This window comes from Ceratotherium simum, chromosome 9, assembly GCF_057802395.1.
Source record: "Ceratotherium simum simum isolate JZ-2026a chromosome 9, ASM5780239v1, whole genome shotgun sequence".
Classification (NCBI taxonomy): Eukaryota; Metazoa; Chordata; class Mammalia; order Perissodactyla; family Rhinocerotidae; genus Ceratotherium; species Ceratotherium simum.
This window is the reverse complement of record NC_141908.1, coordinates 16710584-16737736: the sequence shown is the minus strand read 5'-3', so window position 1 is coordinate 16737736 and position 27153 is coordinate 16710584. Positions and strand designations below refer to the sequence as shown.

Here is a 27153-nt window from a genome sequence, read left to right as displayed (position 1 = left end):
ACTTGTCAATGTAAAGTGAAAATGATACTGAGTGTAAATAATTTCTCTCTGGGGAGAAAATCAACTTTGAATGGATCCAGTTTCTATAATTGTCTCGAGAAGAACCTTGTGCAACTACTATTGGTTAGAAATGTGGGGTGGTGGTTTTCTTAAATTGAATATTTTTTTAATTGAATATGTTTTACACGTAGAACCAAATAGATTAAGTATATATGGCTTGCCAAAATCTTCAACTCATTTTCTTCATCATTTCTGTTAGAACCCTGATTGTAAATAGTCGTGTTTCTGAAATAAGTTGGGCTTGTCAGCTATTTCTTAAAATTGTGCATAAACCTAAATTGAATGAACTCAGGTTCCCAACACAAAAGGACTTTGCTGACCTGTTTTCAGCAGCTGGGAGGGAACTGGTGATGGAGTAGCTGTCTGTGACTGTGATCCTTGTCAGGAGATAGAAGAAGTGATAAGTTTAACAGCTCTGGACCACCTTGGGCACTTGAAGAATTAGTTGTTCTTCAGGTTTTAAAAATAACCAGGAATGTAAGCATGCTGATTGTTTAGTTTTCCAGAAGATACCAAGGTATGAGGGAATCATTTCTTCCAGTCACATTAGGGTGTAGTAGATAGTATTGAACACCATATTCTAGGGCATGACAGCCCCACAGATTTCTGGTTTCTGGTATAATCAGTATCCCCTCTCCTTTCTTTTCACTGGAGTGCCTTTGGCTGCCAGTTCTCAGCATCTCACCACTCTTGGCGCCATATTGGTATACTTTGCGGCTGATTTTCCAGCATACCCAGCAGTCTTCTTCAAGCTATAATTTACAGTTTATCTCAGAGAGTTATTGTACCCTCACAGCTTAATGAGACTGGCACACAATTATTATTCTTTTCATTCATAATTGGGAATAGAAAAGTCTTAACAAACAGCTGAATTAGTGTAGTCTGAATAAGATTAGTATTCCAAAAAGACATCCTTTATTATAGTTGTCAATGTAAAAAGTTTAAATTGTTATCAGTTCTGCGTAGTTAGCTAATATGCAAGTTAAATATTAACAATCTTCAAACATGACACTATGTAAAGCCCCACTGAGTCATCATTTTTCCATAATGAGATGTTCTTGGGCTTGTAAAATAACATATATAAAGTTAGAGGCTGCATTTTTTTCAAGAGAACTAGAGCAATCTAATTTTTTTAATAGTATAGCAATTCTTTAGCTCTGCACTGTTCGAAATGATAGCTGGTAGCCACATGTGACTATTTCAGGTTCAATTTAAATTAATTAAAACTATATAAAATTAGAAATGCAATTCCTCAATTGTACTAGCCACATTTCAAGTGCTCAGTGGCCATGTATTCTATTCTATATGGTCTATGTGAACATTTCCGTCATCACACAAAGTTCTGTTGGCAAGTGCTAATTTACATTACTCTCATGAAAGTAAATTTGGACCATGTTTCTGACAGAGAGCTGACTTGGTCTTCACATAATTGTAGACTCATCTCCTCAAACTGGTAGAGAACTATATGAATAAGTTGCTATTGGCTGCAAGTAACAATAACGACAAAAAAACTGACTAGCCAATTCTTAAGTAATAGAATCATTTAATCAGCTTATATAATTAAAAGTCTGGAGGAAGGGAAACATGAATGAGGTGTAGCAGCTCAACAATGTTATCAAAAGCCCTGGCTTTTTGTCCTCATGCTTGTTTCCTCTGGTTGCAAATTGATTCCTGCCACTCTAGGCATCCCATCTACATTCAAGGCACAAAGTATAAGGAAGAGGAAAAGCTCCTTCAGAATCTTCCCCCGTAAACTCTACCTTACATGTCATCAGTGAGAATCAGATCATAAAGCCAATCCTAGCTGCAAAGGATGCTGGGAAAGTCAGTATGATGGTTTCCAGCCTCTATTGCATGAGGTAGCAGGGAGAACAGGGTTGAGAATGTTCCCTGGGTTAGCCAATTAATAAAATCACCATAGAGGCTGGCCCAGCAGCATAGCAGTTAAGTTTGTTTGCTCCGCTTCGGGGGCCCAGGGTTCGTGGGTTCAGATCCTGGGTGGGGACCAATGCACCGTTTATCAAGCCATGCTGTGGTGGCATCCCATATAAAGTAGAGGAAGATGGGCATGGATGTTAGCCCAGGGCCAATCTCCCTCAGCAAAAAGAGGCGCATTGGCAACAGATGTTAGCTCAGGGCCAATCTTCCTCACCAAAAAAAAAAAAAAAATCACCATAGACCTTTTAAAAAGTTTACTCATTTCAAGATTAAATAAGACTCAACAAGTCAAGTGGTTATCTTTATTCCATAAGAATGACTGAGAATATATTTTTTAGCCCCTGATAATTCCAATGTTTTTCATTTTGTCTAGACTAAGTGTTGCCACATATCCTCACCATATTTTATAACCAGAGAATATTTCTGGTCACAGCAACTGAGCAAATCTAAGTATGTTCTTCTTCTAACCAAATATCAGCTAATGTCTTTGACAAAGAAGAACAATTAGGAAATTTATGAATCTGAATGTTTGCATTTCCGTAGTTAAGGATAGTCATGTTGGTTTAATCAAAATGTTATGAGTTGATTACAAGACAATGTATTGTTAACTAAACCTGCTGTATATTGAAATTCAAGATTCTTGAATTAAGTAAGATAATACAACTAGATTTTTTTCTCTAAAATTGTCCTAATGAATGTCAGACCTCCATGTTAATAAGTAACAAGCAAATGACTAGCCTAACCTAATAGAAGTATTAACACAAATACCATATTTCTAATTGTTATTTCCTGCTATGCAACTATAATAGATTTACCCTATGTTATACTAATTATCTAATAGGATTAAGTGATCAGTAGGAATTCAAAAACACTGTCTCATATTAAAAACATCAGCCAGTGATAGCATCAAAAATAATCCCCTAAATGGAGACAGGGGATTTGGAAATTCCTGTAAGAGGAGAAAATGTCTTTTGAGGAGTTTGAGAAAGAAGCCAAGCAGAATTGAATGGAGAATAGATGGTTATCTCTTCTGAATGCAAGGAACTCTGGAACCTACTTTATTGTATTAGAGCTCTAATACAATATGGTTAACAGTTATCTATACATGGATTATACAGTTTGAATTATCCAGACCACAATTATTTTTTAATCTAATATGGTTTCCTCTAATTATTAGTACGAGTAGGATTAGGTTCAGACAGAAGTGAAAGAAACTCCAAAGTACAGTGGTTTAATTAAGAACAGAAATTTCTTGCTGTTGCATATAATAGTCCAGAGGGAGGTGGTCCAGGCTGATAGCACAGTGCCAAGCTCCTCCTATCTTGTCTCTTTGCTTCATATGGTTTCCATTCCCATCTTCGTGGTGCAAGATGGCTGTTGAAAACCATCCCTTATGTCCACTTTCTAACCAGCAGGAAGGAAGAGGGATGAGGAAGGATATGGTTCATCCCTTTAAGAACACTTCCCGGCCGTTGACCCATCCCTTCTGCTAATAGTCCACTGGCCAGTCCTTACTCATATAGGATGGTGACATTATTCCAGGCAGGAGGCCATATGTCCAACAAAAAAAAAAACACAGGTTCTCTTAACTCTGGAAGAAAGGGAGAGTTAATATTAGAAGACATGTAGCAATCTCAGCCTGCTGCCCACCCCCTATCAAGATTATCTCTTTGGTAGGAACACAAACAAATTTTCACTGTCATTTAAGAAAGACATAAGAAAATAAATTAGGAGAGTTGTTGGGAAAGATATCATTAATTTCAATGATTTATGCTTAGTTTCTGTTTCACATGATCTGAGCTACCACTGCTCTCTATTTGTACAGTTAACCTTGAGTAACTTTCTGAGAAAATGTATTGAACTTGGATTGGTTTGCCACCACCATATATGTGACTAAATATATAATTTGTTACCCGCAAAGTACATAGATGCTCAAATAAATCTTCTGTGCAATACAATGCATCTAGAATTTTCCTTTCTCTAAAATTAAAAATAAAACTAATAGGGCACCAGGGCTTCCAATACTGTAGCTGCCAATCAATTAAAGTCCTTGAAAATTATCTGTCTTGTTTCAAGATTATTACTAATTTTCCCCACTGAGAAAATTTGAAAAAGTTTAAAAATTTAATGTGCAGGGAATGACATTCATATTAAAAATAAAACTAAAGCATATCTCACAGCTTTTTGACTGGAAGTCTATTTGAGTCAAATGCCACATTTTTGAATAGTATGCTGACATATTTAGGCTTAATTGTAGAGAGGATGAGCTACTGATGATCAAAACAAAATGTGAGTGGGAAGTACAAATGTTCTCAGTATCTATCCAAACACTTGGATAGATAATGTTCTGTTGACTACTAAGAGACTGGCCCTGAACTGAAAACGTTTAAATAATATGGGCTATGGATGAGGAAGAGGATGGAATGGTTTTACATAATTTAGATCTCATATTAATACTTCCCAGGATGATGATATTTCTGCATTTCCAAACACACAAAATGGCATCTAAGAGGTACTAGAGTGTAATAGCTTGGGCAAGGAAATTTCCACTGTGGCTGCCTTGAGTTCACCCACTTATAACTGCAAGTGACAAACTCCAAAGGAAGAACGTTGTATCTGGCAGGTGATTCCAACGTGCAGCAAAGGTTGGGAACCACTGTCCTAAGGGGTAGGATTTCATCAGGAAACAGGAGAGAGGTGTCCTTCAACTAAAGGGAGGCAGCAAGAGCAGAGGCCTGCAGATAGGAATACGGCACACTGTGGGGCAGGGGAGTCTGCGAAAGACCAGCTTGGCTAGAGTAGAGGGTGCATTTTGAGGATGAGGTTCAGATAGAGTTGGTTTTGTATGATGGGACCAGATTGTGGAGACCTTGAAAGCCAAACTTAGATGTTTGAACTTTATCCTACAGACAATACATAACTGTGGAGATTTTTAAAAGAAGACCAACATGATAAGAAGTGGCCATCCAGTCACTATGATGCTCACGTTTAGACTTTTAAAATAAAAACACGTTTTCATTTTCTCTCCCTTAGCCTTGGACCAGCCAAATGTGCTAGTCACCATACTGTTTCCTCATGAGTGGTGTGCTGTGATGAATAGAGTCATGTATTCATGTAAAAGGGTGCACAGCCAGGAATATTTAAGGGTTGCCAAAGGGCTCCCTGCGCGAAAATATCTCTCCTGGAAGCCTATCAGAATGTATCTGAATTTTCTTCCCATTGGTGACTCCTTTGGGTGAAGGTTCTCAAGTTGCTTGTTGTAATACAGCTGATCTCTGGAAAGGGTACACGTTGAGTGTCACTGACAGCAACATTGCATGTCTCAGCTCAGCACCAGCAAGACCCTAAAGGAATGAGTCATGATGCTGGTACATTCTCCTGCCAGGCACTGAGAAGCACAAGAAGGAATGGTTTGAGGTTTAGGAAAGGTGAGGTTGGTGTTCTTCAGATGGGGGAGCTCAGCTGCCAGAGCAGAGGCAGACCTGAAGCCCTGGGGGGTGGCATGAATTAAGCCAGCTGCTAGAAGGGGAAAGGGCCCACCCAACAGGTAATGGGTGGACACGTTAAATAAGTTTTGCCTTTTTTCTCACATTTTCCCAAGGTCTGTTCCTCTTAAGTACAAGGTTGAAGAATCTGAAATAGCTGTACAGAGGCCTCTTTTTGCACAGTTCCCTCAATTTCTTAAAAGGCAGTTAATTCACTTAAAGTAAATATAAGAATGTATGTGTGACTTATGGCAGAGTAAGGAATGGGGAGGAGTCAAACAAAGTCAAACAGCAGAGTGCCTCAGCCCCTGAACCAGAAAGCTGCCCAGTGTGACAGAAAATTCTGAAAGAAGTAAGATGATGATATGTGTTATACTAATATCTACTCTTTATTACTACTTTATTAGAGCTTTATACTTTATACTACTTTATATAGAGCTTTCTATATGCCGGGCACTGATCAAAGTGTTTTATGCATGTTGCCTTGTTTTATCCTGCAAGATAGGTATTACAGTCACCCTTTGCAGACGAGGGAATAGATGTCCTGAAAAGTTACATACTTTGCTTAGCAACATGGCAAGTATGAAGTGGAGCCAACATCCAAACTCTATTAGGTTTGAACAGCTATGAGTTCATAGCTGTGAAGTAAAGTTAAATAAAACCCAAGAATGCTAAATAGTGGCTAGGTTCTTTTTTGGTCACCTTGCAGGCGCCAGAGAGCAAGGATCCCTTTGTAGATCATTTGGTCAGGGGTTGCAAACTCAAATAAGCCCCTGGGTCAATGAGTGAGATAGGCTAGACTTGCCATGCACATGCATATATTACACGAGTGATGGGAGTTTTGAGGAAGGGAGAGAACAGAACCCATCCTGGGGGAGCAGCTACTTTCAATTCCAGGTGTCACTGTAGAAGAAGGCTGGTCCTATGTAGCCAAGTCTTTCCATTTTTCACCAGAAGCAAAAATATAGATTTTTATGTGACATATGATACATTTTAAAATATGGGCTCAATTTTAAAAAGTAAATCTTCAGAGACTTCCTTTTATCTGCCAATATTTCAAATTAGAATTTCAACATCCTTTCACAGAATGCCACATCTAAAAGTATAGGATGTAATATAAAAATATACGTATTTTCTTAAATGCATGGTTGAGCTGCAGGCAAAGAATTCATCAGAGGCTAGGGACAGCAAGAAAGCTTACATCCATAGGAGAGAGAGTGCTGTAGCTAGCATTTGCCCAAGGGGTATGTGCTAGTCTCTGATGACCTAGAGCTGGGGGGACCAACTGTCCTAGTTTGCCTGGAATTTTCTTGGTTTAGCACTGAAAGCACTGCATCCTAGGAAACCCTTCAGACCTGGATGAACTGGGAGAGTCGGTCACCCTACCTGGAGCCTGGTGTTAAGGAGCTAATCTGTTGATGTAACGAAAGCCTGGGACGTGAGTAGGGTGAGACGTTAGATCACCCCTTCCCCACTCAGCATACAGCTGGACTCCTAAGGGCGGTGGCGACCAACCCACCCTGCAGAGGAAAATGGTGGGGATAAGCTCCTGACTCAGCTTCAACTCAGTCTTGACTCAAGCTGGAAAAAAAAAGAAAAAGGATAAAAAGTCTCCTCTGAAGATTTTGAATCATTAGCTCACACTCATATGGATCAGAGAACTCATTAATTCTCTCTTTGTGTCCCCTAAATGCCCCAGCCTGAAATTTTTAAATGGTCCAAGTTGTGTATTTAGATACTCCAGAGAAGAAACTGGGCGAGGGAATAATGAAACAAGAATGGCAGAATATTAATATTTTTAAAGCTGGGCAGTGGGTATATGAGGATACATTACACTGTTTGAGAATATTTGAAATTTATCATAATGAAAGTTTTAAAAAAATGCAGACTCAGGTTGATAGTACTCCCAGAAATCTGGAAGAACACAACTCAAATCCTCTCTTGAGGCATCCACTCTAAACTTTACATACAGATAAATTTCCAAGGAAAATTAACTCACAATAGAAAATCGCTAGTAACATGAGCAGAAAAAAATTACTTCATTGTTGAGTGTCAGAAAAAACAAGCTATAGAATAAGTCCTGCAAAGACTGCAGAATTGGGACTTATCCAATAGAGAATATAAAATAAAAACATTTAATGTATTTATATAAACAAAAACGGAAATGAAAGTTAACAAAGGAACAAACAAATGAGCAGTCATTTCAAAAAGTACACAAAAGAACTTCAAAAAAGTTAAAAGTAGTTAGATATTATTTATCACCACTGAAGAAAGGATTACTGAACAAGAAGACGGAGTTGAAAAATTACATAGAATGTGTCACAGAGAACCAAGGAAGTGACTAATATAAAAGAGAGGTTAGGGCCGGTCCCGTGGCTTAGTGGTTAAGGGTGCGTGCTCCGCTACTGGCGGCCCGGGTTCAGATCCCAGGCACGCACCGAAGCACTGCTTCTCCTGCCATGCTGAGGCCGCGTCCCACACGCAGCAACTAGAAGGATGTGCAACTATGACATACAACTATCTACTGGGGCTTTGAGGGAAAAAAAAAAAAAAGGAGGATGATTGGCAATAGATGTTAGCTCAGAGCCGGTCTTCCTCAGCAAAAAGAGGAGGATTAGCACGGATGTTAGCTCAGGGCTGATTTTCCTCACACAAAAAAAATAAAAAAATAAAAAATAAAAGAGAAGTTAAAATACATTAAGTAAAAGGTGATAAAATCCACATGCATCTAATTGTAGCTCCTGAAGGAGAGAATGCAATGAACAGAGTAAACACAATATTCCAAGAGTTAATGACTGAGAATTTTGCAGAATTGAAGAAAGTTACCAACCTTCAGATTCAGGAAGCCAGATTAGTTCCAAGCAAGATAAATAAAAGGAAATCTACACTTAAGGATAGTGATTTTATTTCCTTTGGATATATACCCAAAAGTGAGATTGCTGGATCTCATATGATAGTATGAAATAAAATCACTATCTTGAAGAAATATCTGTACCCCCATGTTCATTGCAGCGTTATTCATAATAGCTGAGATATGGAAACAACCTAAGTGTCTGTCGACAGATGAATAAAGAAATAGTGTATATATGTATGAATGTATGTATGTGTGTATATATATATATGTGTGCATATGTAGTCATATGGTCTTCACTTAGTATTCACTTATTTGTATGGTCTAACCACACTGTTGTTCAGTTTTGTTCATTATACAAATAGAATCATACTGTAAGTATTCTACTTCAAATGGCTTTTTTCAATCAACGTTGTTTTTGCCATGAATCTATAATGGTACATGCAGCTCCAGTTCATTAATTTTAACTGCTGTATAGTATTCCATAGCATGAATATTTCAAAATTTATTTTTTCTTTCTACTGTTGGTGAATATTTGGGTTGTTTTCTATTTTTTGCTATTATTAAAATGTTGCTATGGTTGCTGTGGTATATATTCCCCGATATACTTGCCAAGGGTTTTTTTAGGGCTGTGCCTTTCAAACTTTTTTGACTAGTATCCACAGTTACAAATTTTTACATTATAAACCAGTATACCTCCGTATGTGTACCTACACCTGGATGTAATCAAAATGTCACATTTTTTTACTACAAAGACAAAAAAACCACAACAAGTTAATGAGTAGCATGAAATCCACCAATGTGGTTACCTTATGGAAGGGTAGTAGCCGGAGAAGGATATGATCAGAGAGGGCGACAAGAGTAGCTTAAAAACACTGTTTGAGTTGTTAAGGTGGGTTGTGGGTATTCTTCTATGTTGATAATGATTTAAATGTAACTATTTGTTGTATATACTCCTGTATTTCTAGTATACTTCACAATTTTTTAAAAAAGATAAAAATTATCTTTAATTATGTATAATTTTAATTATCTGCGGACTGAATGGCCCTTCCATTGGCCCTTTTGATCTACGCCATACATCCCTCACCCTCATCCTCTTTCTGCCTACCCATTGATCAGCTCATTACCATCTCTCGAAGAGAGATCAGCCAAGAGAAGAGAGAGAGAGAAAGAAAGGGACACAGCCCTAACCACTAATATAAAGTTACAGTTACCATCATCAATTCTGAAGCACATCTGATGTCAGAGGAGTAAGTTAGAAACGGAGGTTGTGGGCAACACCTGAATTTTCATCTCTTTGCCCTCCATGTTACCACAGATAATTCCGAGTTGGCTAGGCATTATAGATAGGCTGAACTGTCTGTGCCTTAAGTGCTGTCAAACCCAGCAGTTCTTCCTATGCCTGAAGGTAATAAAAAATTAGTGACTGAGAAGCAGCAGTGATTTAAAAAAAAACCTTGCCAGAGAGGAGCTTGTAGCTTTTCAGAAGCCCATAATCAAGCTTGGAAGGCACTGTCCCTACTATAAGACCTCAATCACATATACTTAATGAAAACCCGCCTCAATTAAGGTGATGCGCACACTCCGTCCACCGGGATTCCCAATGATGTGTGCATTAAGTCTGGCACGTTTGAGTAAATACCTTAGCTTGTGAGAGGTATAAAGTGCCAGAATGATAGATCAGGGGAGGGCTACGGCACATTATGGAGATGAAAATTGAGTTACGTAATGAAATATGTGACAGAGAAAAAAGGGAGGAAAAGTGATCCTGGAGCAGGGTGTGCTTGCCTTGAATGAATCTTTATTCAAGAGGCCTGCTAGAGAAAAAGAGAATGGGAAGTAGAGAAAGGAAAGCCTCCCGGTAAATCTGTTACTACCTGGAGCTTATCTGGGCACTTTTTAAGGATTCATAGACACACAACCAGGGCTTAACTGCTTCTAAAGAGAAACCCTCATTTTTGAAAACGTTAGCGCCTAAGAAAATAACTTATCAATGTCAGTCTTAATTTCTTTCATCAGCCCACTGATAGAATATGAGAAGAGTCATTTAGCAATCTTCTTATCAGTGGTACAGTGCCTGCTCTACTCATTTTGCACAAGATCAGATAAAAGAATGATGTTTGCTTTATCTTTGCTTTGTCACCCTGGTGCCGCTAAAAGCTTTTCAGGAAGGGGGAAGAACGAGCTGAGAGGTTACCAGGTTATGAAACATTGTCACCGCCAAGCCTGGAGCATTGAATCAATTTCCAATATGTTTCTTATGTAGCTAAAACCTATACTCCAGAGATGTTATTGTTTGATTATAAAAGCAGGAGGAATTTGAAGAGAGACTTTCATGCCACCGTGATAAACAGTCTCTGCCTGTAACTCGATTGTGTCAACTCCCAAATGGAAGGGAAATATACTTTAAGATGACTTTCTGCCCATTTGAACCTCAGCCATGTGTTCTGCCTTCAGTGCCCATTTGGAAGGAATCCTATGTGTATAAGAACACATTTGGAGAGGGCATCGACTGCCCTGCTTCTGAATGAGTGGATTGCGTTTCCAAAGATGTTACTTACCGTCACTCAGTGGTCAAAATGTTTCCCTGGTATGAAAAGTATTTGTGTGTAATTCTGCTTTAAAACAAGTCTCTTTCCTATGTAACATAATTTTAAAAATAAAAGTATTTCTCATATGCTGGGTTACAACTGAATCTGATTTTAAAAGGAGAAAAGTGGTAAGGAGGAGGCGGTGTACTGAGGAAATGACCGGGGCAGGGTCCCAAGTCCAGTTTGGAATTTTACGACTTTGTGCAAAACGCTGCATCTCTCTGTTTCCTCAATCATCAGATGAAGGACTTCTTCTAGATACTCTCTAATGTGTCTTCTGGCCCAAACTTCTAACACTCTTTGAGGGAGTGAGGGTATCCCTGAACTTTGAAATAACCTGTCCGTGTCAAGTTCCCACTTCTCATGAATCTGTGGGAAGACAGGGGTTTCAATCACAGGATCCAAGTAAACTAGAAAAAGCAAACCTTATGCAATGATTTCTGGGCAGAACTTAGACCTCGTTCATAACAGTAGTGTCACCACCATGTGTTTATCTGGAGTTTCATTTTTGAGAGTGCTTCCATCAACGCCTCAACAGAGTGCCCCAGCCTGGGGTTTGCAGTCACATAGGCTTACACTCCAGCTCCCTGTTTGCCACCTGACAGATTCTGTGATCTTGAGCAAGTTCCCGAACTCACTAAGCCTCCATTCTCTCATCTGCCAAATGGAGATAATAGCAGTGTCTACGTGAAAGTACTGTTGAGAGCCTTGAGTTTTTGCATATGAGTGCTTAACACTATGCCAGGTGCTAGCCAGAACTCAGTTGTTGGTCTTCATTGTTGTTGTAGTTATTATTATTAAGAAAGTTATGGATAAAGTGTAGGTGGCTATTGATATCATCTTTCTTTTTTTTTAAGTTGTGCTCACAGCTATGATTTATTACAGTGGAAGGAGGCAAAGCCAAACCAGCAAAGGGAGCTAGCACAGGGGGCAACATCAGGAGGTGACCAGGCACAGGCTTCCATGGGTCCTCCCCCAGTGGTGTCACACAGGATGTGTTAAATTCCCCCAGCAGCAAGTTATGACAACACATGTGCCCTGTTAACTACCTGAGCTCATAGAGACTCAAAGCCTGGGATTTTTATTGAGAACAGGTCACACAGTCATCACCTGCACTATCACATACTATAATCCCAATTCCCAGCAGGAAAGCAGGAGTTCAGCATAAACCACATTTTAGGCACAGGGAGCCACTCTTATCAGCTGAGTTGGTGGGAACCCCCTCAAAATCCAAGTGTCCAGATGCTAATGAAGGGCCAACCTTGCAAGCAGGCCTTTCTAAGGGTCAGCGTACTCTGCCTTGCTGTGATAACTCTTTCCTGCACAACTATCACCTTGGCCCTGTCCAAAGCATCTTTACAGCAAAATTGTTATCAGAGGGCTCCATACAGCAGGGTGAGAGCAAACTGTAGTGTTGAATTCAGTGATTCCTTTTAGGAGTTCTCAACTAAAGTTGAAGCTGACCAGAATGCCTCCGTCCCGAGCTGAGGCAGAGTTGTGATAGTCGGCGACACACACAAGGTACAAGGGCACACACACAAGAAGGACATTCCTATGGTCAGTACACAGTACTTCTGGAAACAAAAAGTTTGCTATCATTAAGGCACTCCAAACAGGACATACATCAGCCAGACGGTCCAGGTTAACAGGCACCCAATGGCTTCCAATAGCACCATGGGGCTTCCAACCCTAGGGGTCCCAGTCTGGTCTGAAATAATTCAGTTCAGTCCTTGGTTTCAGAGGCACCGCAGTCAGTTCCAAACACTCTGCTTGTCCATGACGTCAGTTCGTCCATGTCATGAGTGTGGATGACATCTGTAAGTGTTCTGTGTGGAAAGTACAAGAGCTGGGCCACGTTCACTATCTCAGAGTCGCTGCTGTCAGGTGGGATCATGTGCTCAGCAGTCAGTTTGAATTCAAGGCCCTCTCAGCAGCTTGGAAAGGTCGCATGGGGAGTTTCGTTTGGGAAGAGGTAAAAGTTTCCAGGAACAGTTGTGAAAAACAAAGATCATTAATTCCCCTCCCATATTTACCCCCATGCCTCCCCAGGTGCTAGGGCTTTATTTTCTCCCATTAGTACAAAATCAGTGTGTTCCATGCAGTAATCAAAACTTTACATTTTTTCATCCATAAGTGCTATCCAGATTTTTTTATATGGAAGGGTTGTAATGTAAGAGGGACAAAAGAATTTTCACAAAAAATGATTTTTAGATGACGTAGTCAGAAAGACACTTCATGTTCAGAAATTGATCAGGACACAACCTTGAATTTTAAAATGTTTTCAAAATAGGTTTATATAACCTCTTTTGTCCTCACTACTTATCCAGTGAGTAGCCTAAAAAGTCTAGCCTTTCTGGGGACAGCTGCATTTAACAATCAAACTGCACTAAAGTGTGTGTTCCAGGAGAAAGGTGAAGTAGAGTCAGGATCAGTCCATTGCAGCAAATTGTTGAGTAACCTGGATATCATCTTTCTGAATGGTGAGGGAAGTGAGGCACAGTGAGGTTTCATGGCCACAATTCAAGGTGGTGACAGGATTCATATTGAAGACTAACATGCCTTAAAGGTAGATGGATTTGGTCTTAGAAGTTTCTGGACATGAGTCTCACACAGGGAGAGAAAGGCCTAAGATGACCTTCTATTTCTCCAGGCAGTTCTCAAGTATTGCATCCCCCACATACTGCAAAAGGTCCTGAACCGCAAGCACCAGTCACATGCAGGATCCCACCTGAACCTGTGACCAACCTGCTGCCTTCCATCCTCTTCCTCTCACACGGTCCTCATGCTCTGGTGTTACACCCATTTGATAAATTCCAGTCTGTAAGAAAGGGCAAATGGGAAAAACCTATGGCTTCTTCACAGGTAGGGGTGAGCTAGTTTCATTTTTCTGGTACTCAAACCTCAAGGCACAGCCATAAACCAAGTTCAATCAGTTACTAAATATTTATTAGGCATTGACTCCATTCCAAGCATTGTACTGGACCCTAGGGATATAAAAATTGAGAATACGTGAGCTCTGGATTTGATGAGCTGAGCTGATCTGACTCTGAATCAGAATCCTTATTTATATCTTTTTCTTAAACTTTAGTTGAAGATTGAATCACTCTAATATCTTGCCTCGTTACTGGACTCTACAAAAAGGTCAATTTCCCAGACCTGTTTTTTAAAAATTTTGTTGGACATTACTAAAAAAAAAAAGTGATGGCTATAGATAATACTGTCATTGTAAATAATCAAGAACTTACATGCCTGAGTAGCTCCTAAATTATGTGGACTTATTCTTCTTGACATGCTGGCAAAGACAAATAATTTCTTTAAAACAGATGGCATGCAGAGCCATTGTTTAAATGTCAACTCCGCTGCTGTTTATTGCCCTACTTCTTCAGGGAGATATTTGCATGTTGGATTCACCTGGGCACTTAGTCTGTGATGCAGAGAAGGTGGGAAGCTTAGGTGGGTATTACTTCCTTCTAAAACCTCTTAGATATTATATGGTATGATAACGACAGATGGTATAACCGTGACTTTATTTTTAGTGACTATTAAAACCATGTGAATTATTGTTCTATTTTAATAAAATAGTAGGAGGGCTTCTTTTTTTTTTTTTTAGTAGGAGGGCTTTCATTCATTCTTTACAGTGTTTTTCAGGATTACAATGACATTTGCAACAGTCTAGTTTGAGGTCTACCAGAGGTAGACCCTGTGAAAAGGATTCAAGGACAAGCAAATTATCAGGCAGTACAGGAAAGACCAATAGGAGAAGTCAGACAGGGAAGGGAAACTAGCCAATGAAAGGTGTGTTACCATGCCAGCTGCTACCGGATCAGCCACATAATTTGCATAGCCCAGTGCAAGATAAAAGGCAGGGCCCCTTGTTCAGAAGTTATTAAGAATTTTAAGATGGTGACAGCAGAGCACAAGGCCCTGTGTGACTGCACAGGTCACACACACATGCTGCCGTCCCTGGCTATCACTGTTGGTGACAGAAGCTTAACCTGAGAGAAACTCTAGGGTATAGAACCCAAGTCTGAGAGTTTTCCCACCTGAGGAGTGAGGGAACTGGATGTTCATCACCACCTCCCATCTCTGATTAGTCCAGGGCTGCTTCTGGGGCTGTCACTTTCATGCAGAGATGCAGTTACTGGCAATTGGAAGTTCAGCAGGGGCACACTCAAGTAGTAAGTCCCCAGGAAGGTGGATGGGCCAGCAACTGTGTCCAGCACACTACCCGAGTACTGAGGAATCTCCTGGTATCCCAAGACAGCCCCAAGTCTCTTGAAAAGTGAGCTACTTTTTGAGGGGACACCTACTGAATGCCCCCCTTTAAAAATCATATCCCCTCAAACTCTTTGCTTTCTGCCTTCTTCTTAGCCAGCTCTTTAATAACCAGGATATCCATCATTTTCTACATGTGGAAGTTCCACCATACTCTTTAAAAAAAGGGAGGAAAAAAACCCTACAATCCTGAGTTCTTAAAATGCAGGCACATTCATTTTCCAAATATTATCATGCTAGACAAGCTATTTCTTCCTCCATGTGCCTCATTTGTCTCATGTGGGAAGAGGATTTAGAATTATTCTCAGTATATTTCCATAAGATTTGAGGAGTCTACATCAGAACAATATTGGGAAAGCAGTTTTGAAACAATGATTTCATTCCTAAGTAATAGCAATGTCTCTTAAAGCTTTGGGGTGGGATGAGGGGGAGATATCAGCAGGTGGTTTCCATTGATTTCATCTTAAATAGACCATCTTACAAGTGTTGATTTGAAGGGGATATAGAAATTGTGTTTGAATGAGAAAACGTTTCCACCCCCTCCCCCCATTTTGGCTCTGTAATCATTGCTGTATGCCACAAACAACAGCTCCTTAAAACTGTGATGTTTGATTTTTATATGTCAACTTGATTGGGCCACAGGGTGCCCAGATATTTGAGCAAACATTATTCTGGATATTTCTGTGAGGGTGTTTTTGGATGAGATTAACATTTAAATCCACAGACTGAGTAAAAGCACATTGCCCTCCTCAACATAGTGGGCTTCACCCAATTAGCTGAAGACCCAAATAGAACAAAAAGCCTGGCCCTCCCCCAAGTAAGAGAGAATCCTTTTTCCTGCCTGAATGCCTTTTAGCTGAGATGTCAGTTTTATTCCTGTCTTCAGACTAGAACTGAAACATTGACTTTTTCTGGGTCTCGAGCCTGCTGGGCTTTGGACCAGTTCTCCTGGTTCAGGACTCAGGACTCTAACTAGAACTAAACCTTCAGTCTCCTGAGTCTCCAGCTTGCCACTCACCCTGAAGATCTTGGGATTTGCCAGCTTCCATATTGCATGAGCCAATTCCTTATAACACATACACATGCACACGCACACACGCACACGCACGCACACACACACACACACACTGTTAGTTCTGTTTCTCTGTAGAACCCTGACTAATACAATTACATGTAATTAGATTCTAACAGGATGATGAGGATATCAGCTAGTTGAAAGAAGTTGAACTGCTGCCATCTGTCCAGGTGACTAAAGATTTCAGTTTGCATCATCTGGGCCAGGGAAAACTGACCTGGGCAGGGGGTGGGGAGGCTGCAGATGCCAGGATTCAAATATCAGACAGCCCGCATCATCACCATTTATGTAAAACAGAGGAGCAGGCATCCCTAGTGAAACCCCAGTTATTAGAAGCTTTTCAGTTTAGCAGTCCAGTTTCATGTGAGCAAACAAAGCTAGATGTTTTTACTTCAACTGAATCTGAAATCAAAACTCATGGAGTTTTGTAAGTCGTGAACTTGCTGTAAGTAGTGAACTTGCTCATGGAGGTGTGTGTCCTCTGCAGAAGTGCTCCTGTCACCCCAGCTGGAAGAAAGATTCGAGAGGCTGGTACACGAGGAAAGGGCCCAAGGCCTCTGGAAATCCTGCTTGCCTGCACATGGTATATTTATTCATTACACAGTAATGGATCCCTATTAGAGAGAATTTGTGTTTTAGAGCAAAGCTCCTCTAAGGGCAAAAATGACTTAAGTGTTCATGAGATGCTCCTGCTGAGATCAGTGGGAGTTACTTTCCATGTAGATAATTGTGCTGACTGGCCAGAATCATGGATGCCAATTAGTGCACTGTGTGATTCGCATGTTGCTCTGCTCTGCAGGAAGACTGGGCCACCAGGGAACTCGGTTAAATGGCCTTCTTCCCCTCCACCCAGCATGTCCAGGATTCCACAATGGGTGGGGTGCTGTGCTATATCTGTGCTAGGTCTTCATTTGTAGACATAACTTGTGTAGAATGTTGTAGGGAAACTGCCAGACAGAAGGGCAATCCACTGTGCATGGAGTGAGAAATTCCCATCATTCACCAACTCCTGTGTGAGAAAGTGACACCTTCGAGTCACATACACACACCTGCTTCTGCTTCCTTAAGTGCACAGGGCTCCTTGAATCCAGACAGACTTTGTGTCAAGCATGTGAACCCTGCCAAGTTGAGTGAAGTGTCCCAGGATGATGGAGGCCTTGGAGTAGGAGCCGACAGGTCCTGTGGGGCATGTGCATTGCTTCACCATAAACCATACCCGTTAGTGAGGTTCTATTTACAAGGATAATAAACTCCACTTCTAGGATGATATTCTGCAGGCATATGGAATAGAAGCTAAGATGAATTCTTCAGAAACAGGTGGGTTGAGCTGTGTCGTTCAGAGTGAAGTTTCTCCTTCCCTTGCACATTGAAGCAGATTGAGCTGTCAAAAACTTTGGAAGCTCCAGCATGTTTCATTCTGCTCTAATCCTCAGGACTCCACAGAGAGACCTGCTCAGCCTCTGCCTTATTGTCCTCATTCTGCTCCATCCCTGACTCTTTCCCAGTCAGGCGGGAGAGAGAGGGCCTGGGGATTGCTAAGTGTCCTGTGACTTGCTTGAGCTTGCCAGAGAGGTTCTCTCAGCTGCCTTTGGCTTCCTCCTTAATCCCACCTTCAATAATGCTCTCTTGTCACTTTCCTTTCTGCTTTCCTAGCAACTCTGTTTACAAACAAATTCTCCAAGCTTAGCTCTAGATATTTCCAGTATGGCCTCCAGCGTCGTGATTCCATTCAGCTTCCCCATCTGCTCCTCCTCCTCACCGTGGTTAGTTTTCTACTATGATCTTTTCCCCATGCTCTAACTTGGCTCCTTATTTTAGAAGGCTCCTCCACATTACTATACTCCCAATTCTTCACAATTAGAAAAATGAGAGCCTTCTTTGATGCCTCTTTCATCTCTTTCTTCTTGTCTTCAGGAGATACACATTTTCTAAAGAATCAATAGCACATTCAATATTATTCAACACATGATAATAGTATCTTTCTGTTGGAAGGCCAGGTTATGACAGTTGTCCTAGATGGTACCAACATATTTTCTTGATAACATCTTTTGAATTTGTATATATTGGCCTTGGGTCAAAATGGTTGCAGTTACTCATCAGATTTTCTGTCAAGTCTTGTTTACTTTTCCTGAACACCAAAGAAAGGCCAAAAACATATAAGATTCAAACTTAAAATCCAGGGTCAGGGGACAGCCCTGTGGTGTAGCGGTTAAGTCCACGCACTCCACCGCTGGCGGCCCAGGTTCGGATCCCGCGCGCACACCGATGCACCGCTTGTCAGGCCATGCTGTGGTGGGGTCCCACATAAAGTGGAGGAAGATGGGCACGGATGTTAGCCCAGGGCCAGTCTTCCTCAGCAAAAAGGGGAAGATTGGCGTGGATGTTAGCTCAGAACTGATCTTCCTCACAAAAAAAAAAAAAATCCAGCGTCAGAGGTGCTAAACTAATTCCTGAACCTTCACATCTTTCATATGACTTCCCTAACTTTTCAGGAATCAAAATAATGTAGCGTAAACAGCACTGAGCGTGGAACCAATATATGTAAGTTTCAGTTAATTATTTTAATAATTATCTTAATTATTAATTAAGGAAACCTTGCCTTGATTTTCATATCTCTGAACTAGATATACTGGTTCATGCCTTCCCCAACTCGGTGCATGATGATTGGGAAAATCAGAGGAGGAGAGGTTCATGGTAGCACATTTTAAATGTAAGATGGACCTGAAGTGCAAGGGACCCTTGATACCAGCATCTGGAGCTCTCCTAGGTGCTGAAGCCACAATTATCTGCCAACCAGTTCTCCATTTCTGCTTGTTAGAACTCTAGTTGAAACACTGCCATGTTTTTAAGCAGACATTTGAGGGTTTGTTTCCATGTCATTTCTCTTATATTTCTTTTTAAGGAAAAAGATGCTACCTTTATGACACTCGTGCTTTAAAAGCCCAAAGGCCAGAACCTTCTCATTAGGTCCATTATGGAGAATGAATACAGGTGATGAAAACCAGAAAGCCTGGGAGTAGCATGTTGATGGTAGGTGTGGAAAAAGAATTTGAAAAGGACAGTCTTTTGAACAGAGATTATTTAGAAAGTGAGATTGAGGAAGAAAAAGAGAAGAAGGCCTACATCACACTAAGTAGGCTTTAAGATTCATAGGACTATGTATTTATTTTAAATTATAGCTAGAAAACCTCATTAGAAAGGAAGTGCTGAAAAAAGCCTCCTGACTTGGTTATAAGTGGCTCACTGGAGCCCATAATGGAGTGGTTATTGAATTAGAAAAAAATGATGATAAACACTAGGAGAGAGAACCTAGAAGATGAATATTTTCTCAGCAACATCTTAGAATTTGGTCTAAAGAGCGAGAGCAGGGTAAGGTCGTAGTCGTTGCCAACTAGTGGAAAGGGCTCTGGACGTGGAGTTAGAAGACCTGACTTTGAATCCTGGCTGCTGCATATGTATTCTTGCCCCTGAGAGATATACGTTCCCTGTGCATTTGTTTTCTCATCTGTAAAATGGATGTTATCACTGAGACATAGTGTTGCTGTAAAAGTCAACTGAAATAATTACTAAGAAAGAATGTAGCAGATGTTATGATTGGCTTCCCAATATTTGTTTCCACTCCAAGTGTACAAGTGATTAGGACAGTGATGGTAAGGGAAGCCTTCAAGCAATTGGCTCAGGAACCCAGGCCTGGGCCAGTCAGTGAATGGCATTCTCCAGGTGACATGGATCAGTCCAGGAATGACCTTGTGACCTCATTTGGCTAATTTTCAAGGTAAAAGATGGTTGGAGGTGTAGAGAGAATCACATACAAAGTCAGCTTCTCTTTCCGTTTAGACTTGGGAACATACAGCTGACTGTTATGGAGCTGCTACAGCCAACTCCTACCAACATGAAGATAAAGTTGAGACATAGGAGGGGCAGAGCCGAGAGAACTGCAGGGAAACAGAGGCAGAGTCTAGATTAAGGCAGCCTTGAAGCTCACTCTAATTCTGGACTGTGAGCTAATATATCCTTACCATTAAATATGTTACTTTCCACCAAAAGCATCTTTATTGACTCAGAGTGCTCAGTAAACTGAATACAGAAGACAATACTGGAATCATGCAGCAGTCAAGCCTGTGAACTTTGTGGTTTGTATAGGACTTAGTCAAATTCTGGCTTTCCTAGTTGTAGCTATATGACCGTGGGCAACTTTATTAATCTCCTTAAACTTCAGTTTCCTCATATGTAAAATGTGTTCATTGCATATTGCATAATGACCTGATGCAAATAAAGTGCCTGCTCTGTAGTAAGCAATCAGTAAATGTTGTTATACTGCAGAAATATAAGGTATGATGAAGGTCAAATGCATTTGCACAAAGCATGTCTAGGCTGCTTGTACAGTCATGATTTAGTGGCTCTGCTCCTTAAGGACCCACTGTGCAAAGGAAAGTCTGGGGCACACAACGAGGGAATCCAGGGATCTGTCTACCCGCTTCTCCCTCAAGCTAGAGAAGTATTGGGCTATAGAGTCCCTGGCAGGCTCTCTGATACTGGGGATCCCCAACCCTCCTGGGAGGCAGGTTGATGGATAGACAAACCCTGAGCTTTGGAGTCGGACTTGCACTCTGTTAAGTGAGCGTCTTCACTTCTCAGAGCTTTGCTTTCCCCCTCTGTCAAATGAGGATAATAGTAGCTACTTCCCAAGATTGTTGAAAGGATGATGGAGTACACAAAGCCTTTGTGTGTTGACTGGATCTGGGATGAATGAATAACCCCAGTTTTGCTCCCTTGTGACTGCTGAAGACAATAGCCTTGACAACATCACTTGCAGATGCCTCTAAGGGTTCTTCCAGGTTATACCTGGGGAAAGCCCAGTTCCTCTGTTCAGCTCTGTTCAACCAGGATTGCACTTTTGGATTTCAGTAAATTTTTATTGGCAGGCTGGGCATAAAATATTTAGAATCAGGTATATTGAGGTTTGATTTACATATAACAAAATTTACCCATTCTAAGTGTACAGTTTGATTAATGTATACAGTTATGTAACCACTACCACAATCAAGATATACAACATTTTCATCACCCCAAAATATTCCCTCATTCCCCTTTACACTGAATCCTGTCTGCACACCACTCGTCCCAGCTAACCACTGATTTGCTTTCTGTCACTATAGTTTTGCTTTTTCTGGAATTTTATATAAATGGAATCAGTCATACAATATATACTATTTTGAGTTTGGCTTCTTTTAATTAGTGTAATGCTTTCGAGAACCATCCACGTTGTTGTGTGTATCAGCAGTTTTTTGTTTTTGTTTTTGTTTTTTTATTGCTGATTAGTATTTCATTGTATGGCTGTACCACATTTGTCTATCCATTCACTAGCTGATGGACATTTAAGTTACTTCCAGTTTGGGCTATTATGCATCAAGCTGCTATAAGCATTTGTGTATGAGTCTTAGGGTGGACATATATGTTCTTTTCTCTTGGGAAGAATGTTATTGCTGGGTCAAATGATGAGAGTATGGTTAACTTTACAAGAAACTGCCAAATTTTTCCAAAGTACTTTTGCCATTCTGTACTCCTACCAACAATGTATGAGGGTGCCTCTTGCTCCACATCCTCAACAACATTTAGTATTGTTAGTCTTTTTAATTTTAGCCATTTTTATGGGAGTATAGTGATATCTCATTGTGGTTTTAATTTGCATCCCCCTAATATCTGATGATGTTGAGCATCTTTTCCTGTGTTTGTTTGCCACCCATGTATCTCCTTTGGTGACATATGCATTTAAATTTTTTGCTCAGTTTTGTCTTGAGTTGCTTGTCCTCATTATTGCATTAAAGTTCTTTTTATTCTGGATCCGAATCCCTTATTAGACACACTTTTTGCTCTTTTCTTCCAGCCTGTTGCTCACCTTTTAATTTTCTGAACAGTGCCTTTGAAAAGGAAGTTTTTATTTTTTGATCAAGTTTAATTTATTATTTTTTTCTTTTATGGTTCATGTTTTTGAGTTCTATTTGAGAAATTGTTGCCTAATCCAAGGTCACAGAGATATTCTTCTCTGTTTCTTCTAGAACTTTTATGGTTTTAGCTCTTATGTTTCAGTCTATGTATTAATTTTTGTAAACAGTGTGAGAAAAGGGGTGAGGTTCATTTTTCTTCATGTGAATATTCAGTGTTTCCAGTACCTTTTGTTGAAACACTATCTTTTCCCCATTAAGTTACCTTGTCATCTTTGTCAGGAATCAATTGACAATATATGTGTGAGTCTATTTCTGAAATGTCTGTTCTGTTTCACTGAACTAAATGCAAATCCTTACCCAATACCACATTCTCTTGATTAGTATAGCCAAATAGAATTCAGGTAGTGTCAGTCCTCTGACATTGTTTTACTTTTTAAAAAAATGTTTGCATTTCCAAATAATTTTAGAATCAGTTTGTCAATGTCTATAATAAAATCTGGTAGTGTTTTGATTAGGATTACATTGAATCTATAGATCAATTTGGAGAGAATTGGCATCTGAATAATACTGAATCTTCTGTTCCGTGAATATATTTAAAGTGGACTTCTTGTAGACAGTATATAATTGGGTCTTGCCTTTATTTTTTTTGTAAATCAAATCTGACAATCTCAGCCTCTTAATTGGGTTGTTTAGGCCACTTACATTTAATGTAACTATTATACGGTTGGGTTTAAATCTACCATCTTACTATTTATTTTCTATTTGCTTCATCTGTTCTTTATATTTTTGTCCCCCTTTTTTGCCTTCTTTTGAATTGAGTATTTTTTATGAATCCACTCTATCTCCACTTGCAACTTATTAACTATACCTCTTGGTTTCTTTGGTGATTGATCTAATGTTTAAATGTAATGTAATTACATCTTTACTTTAGCTCAGTCTATCTTAAATAATATATCACATATTACTTTCTTATAACCCCTCCTACCCTTTATGGTATTCTTATATATTTTACTTCTACATGTATTAGAAACCTTGCAATATGTTGTTATATTTGGTTTAGTGAATTATCTCTTAAAGAGATTAAAAATAAGAAAAACATTTTATATATACCATGCATTTACCATTTCCAGTGCTCTTCATTCTTTTGTATACATCCAGATTTCTATGTGATACCCGTTTTTCATCGGCCTGTGAAACTTCCCTTAATATTTCCTACACTAAAAATCCTCTGGGGGCCAGCCCCCTGGTGTAGCAGTTAAGTGCAAGCGCTCTGCTGCTGGCGGCCTGGGTTCGGATCCCGGGTGCGCACCGAGGCACTGCTTGTCAGGCCATGCTGTGGCAGCATCCCATATAAAGTGGAGGACGATGGGCACGGATGTTAGCCCAGGGCCAGTCTTCCTCAGCAAAAAGAGGAGGATTGGCATAGATGTTAGCTCAGGGCTGATCTTCCTCACAAAAAAAAAAATTAAAAATTAAAAAATAAAAATCCTCTGGCAATGAATTATTTCAGTTTTTGTTTGAAAAGTATTTATTTTTCCTTTATTTTAAATTAGTTGAGAAGTTGATTAATTGACATTCGTTTTTTAAAAGTTGACTCTCCCCCCTCCTCCCCCCCCCCAGCACTTTAAGATGTTTTTACACTATCTTCTGGCTTCTGCAGTTTCTGGCATGAAGTCTGCTGTCAGCTTTTTGTTGTTGTTTTCTGTAAAGTATCTTTTTTCTCAGTTGGTTTTAAGATTGTCTTTATCATTGATATTCAGCAATTTAATTATGTTGTGCCTTTGTGTGACTTTCTCTGTGTTGGTTCTGGTTGGGATTTATTGAGTCTGTTAGATTTGGGGTTTATAGTTTTTATCAAATATGGTACATTTTTGGTTATTTCTTCACATATTTTTTTCATCGTCCTCTCTTTTCTTCCCATCTGGGGCTCTAATTATACATATTTAGACCACTTCATATTGACTTCCAGGTCACTAATGGTCTGTTTATTCTTTTGCCTTTTTTCTCTATGTGCTTTATTTTAGGTAGTTTATACTGTTATGTGTTCAAAGTCACTGATCTTTTTTTCTGCTATATCTAATCTCTTTGTTAATCTGCTATTAATTCTATATAGTGTATTTCTTCCATTTAAACATAGTTTTTCCTGTCTATAATTTCCATTTGGGTATTTTTATTATTTTAATATCTCCTAATTACGTTTGTTTTACTTTATATCTTTGTACATATTTATAATGTCTACAAAATTTTTAAGTTCTTTTTTTAATTCCATGATCTATCATTACTGTGTCTGTTTCTATTGATTGATTTTTCTCTTCAATATGGATCATATTTTCCTGCCTTTTTGCATGCCTGGTGATTTTTGCTTGGATGCCGAGATTGTAAATTTTACATTGTTGAGAGCTGGATTTTATTGTATTCCTGTAAAGGCTGTTGGACTTTGTTGTGGGGTACATTTAAGGTATTTGCAGATTAGTCTTGCTCTTAAGTTTTGTTATGACAAGTTCATGGAAGCCTTTATTCTGGATATAATTTAGCGTCACTACTAAGGCTTGACCCTTCTTAGGACTCTGCACTATCATCCATGTATTGAAGGCCTATCCTCTCTGGATGGTGAAAACATAAACTATTTTTAGCCTTATGTGAGCTCAAGAAATTATTTAACCTACTGCTTCATAGTAATTATTTCTCTGAGCTCATAAATTTCACCTTTTGCATGTGCAGGTTAGTACATAGCTGAATACTGTAGGGAAACCTCTGCTATTATCCTTTCTTTCCAATACACTGCCCTGCAAATTCTAGCTGCCTTGACTCCCCACCCCCCCACACACACCTATATTTATCTCTTCAATTCAGCAAGACTTCCAGACTCTGTGTTCCTTCTCTCTGTGTTTCAGTCTGGAAACAGTCACCAGGTAGTTGTCTGGGGAGATTGTAGGGCTCACCTCACTTGTTTTCCTTGATTCAGAGATCAAGTTCTATGCTGCCTATAGTCCAATGTATGAAAACAGTGTTTAACAGTGTATGTGTGTTCCTGTTACAGTTAATTCTTAATGGACAGAAGCAAAAATCTCTATATGTTTTTACCCAAATCCATATCCTCTGGTCTGCTGGATTTCATTACTTCTTTATTATCTTCCTGTAGAGACAACCATGGAATATTGGAGAGTGGAGAGTGGCAGCTGAAATAGAAAGATAGGCTCGTATCAGCCTTCAGCCTTCTCTTCACCCACATTTTAACTATAGTCACATGAAAGAAAAATAAATGATCCTTGAATATTCACTTAAAATAGATTACCTTATAATAATTAAAATCCTGAACCAAGCAAGGCATGTTAAAATGAATATTAAAAAGAAAAAGTTTAGAGGTATGAAGACTTGAGCTTTCTTTCTTGTTGCATATAATTTGAAAAATCATTAATACTGATTAAATATCGAGATGAATGGAGAAAACCATCTATGAACTTTAAATTCTTAGCTTTCTGGAGACTTTCATTAAATACCTATAATTACAGTAATATAAACAAACTAAAATAATTTGCAATTTTAGAGTATATAAATTTTTAATTTAAAAAATTAGGTTAACAAGGCAGCCCTGATGGCCTCGTGGTTAAAGTTTGGCACTCACATCTTCAGTGACCTGGGTTCCCTTCCCAGTCGTGGAAAACACCACCCATCTGTCAGTTGCCATGCTGTGGCAGCGGCTCACATAGAGGAACTGGAACAACTTACAACTAGGATATACAACCATGCACTGTGGCTTTGGGGAGTAAAACAAAAAAAAGAGAGAAAGATTGGCAACAGATGTTAGCTCACTGTGAATCTTTACCTGCAACAATAAAAAAAAATAGGTTAATAATAAATAGAATGCTTTAGCTCTTGTAAACATCTTTAATAAATTTTTATCTGTTTCTGTTGTTGGGTCTGAATCTCATGCTTCTCTGTTTTTATATAATTCTTGCCAAATAAAGCTGTTTTGAATCTCTTCCTGCAGCACCTTACCCCCAATTTATTTTCCTTCCTCCCTTCTCTCACTTGCCTTATCAAAGCAGATGTTATCCAGGCAGGTGAAATGGAGAGTAAAGACAGTTGTCCATATAATTCAGCAAACCTGATATGGAGTAAGAGAGATTTAGAGAGACAGAATTACCCATAATAGCCAACCGTATCTATCAGATTCACCAGATAATTGTTCAACTTTTCACTTGGTTTTGGCAGGACAGATAGAGATGGAGTGAATCCATGAGAGAAGGTAGATCATTGAAGAGATACAAGGATAATCTTTTAGGATAAATTTGCTGTTTTAAGGGGAAATTGTGACCTCCTGATTTGGGAATGTGGTCTGAGAATGTAATAAGTCCATGAACAAAGGAGAATCATTAAAATCATTAGTTTAGACCTTTAACATGCCTTTCATAAGCACCAGTCCAAAAGAAGAGGATATAAACAACTAGCTAAATTATAATTAGATTGGGATAAAAAAGTTGAGGATAGAGTAATTTTATCATGGATAGAAAATGAGCAGGTATAATAGGAAACAAAAGAGAGAGGGAGATAAGTTGGCATTTCCTCAATTAAAAAAATGGTGATCACAAATCAGGGCTGGAACCATAGTGGTTCTACATTTTTATGGTACTCTGGAAAGTTTTGCTAGTGAAAGTAAGGTTTTTTTTTTTTTTTTTTTTCCAGTTAGGAAAATGTCTAAGGAGGACGAGATTTGACATATGGATAGGAAAGTGGTCAAGGGGTAACCATTGCTTTGTGGGGAGTTGGTAGGGATCTGTGTTGTCCTCTCATAAACAAAGACTTTGACCTGGAAATGATGGCTCCCAAAACAAGATGTTGGAGTCTGGGGTTCAAGTCTGTTCCTAGATCAGCTGACCAGTTCAAACAAATGCTGGCCATTAAACAGTAGTTGTCTTATTAACCTGCT

General features: G+C 39.4%; 1 protein-coding gene across 5 annotated transcripts in view; it reads left to right on the top strand.

Moving 5' to 3' along the window:
- Positions 1 to 27153, top strand: part of NCKAP5 (NCK associated protein 5) — a 906791-nt gene that overhangs the window by 813556 nt on the left and 66082 nt on the right. The gene's annotated exons all lie outside the window — the stretch shown is intronic.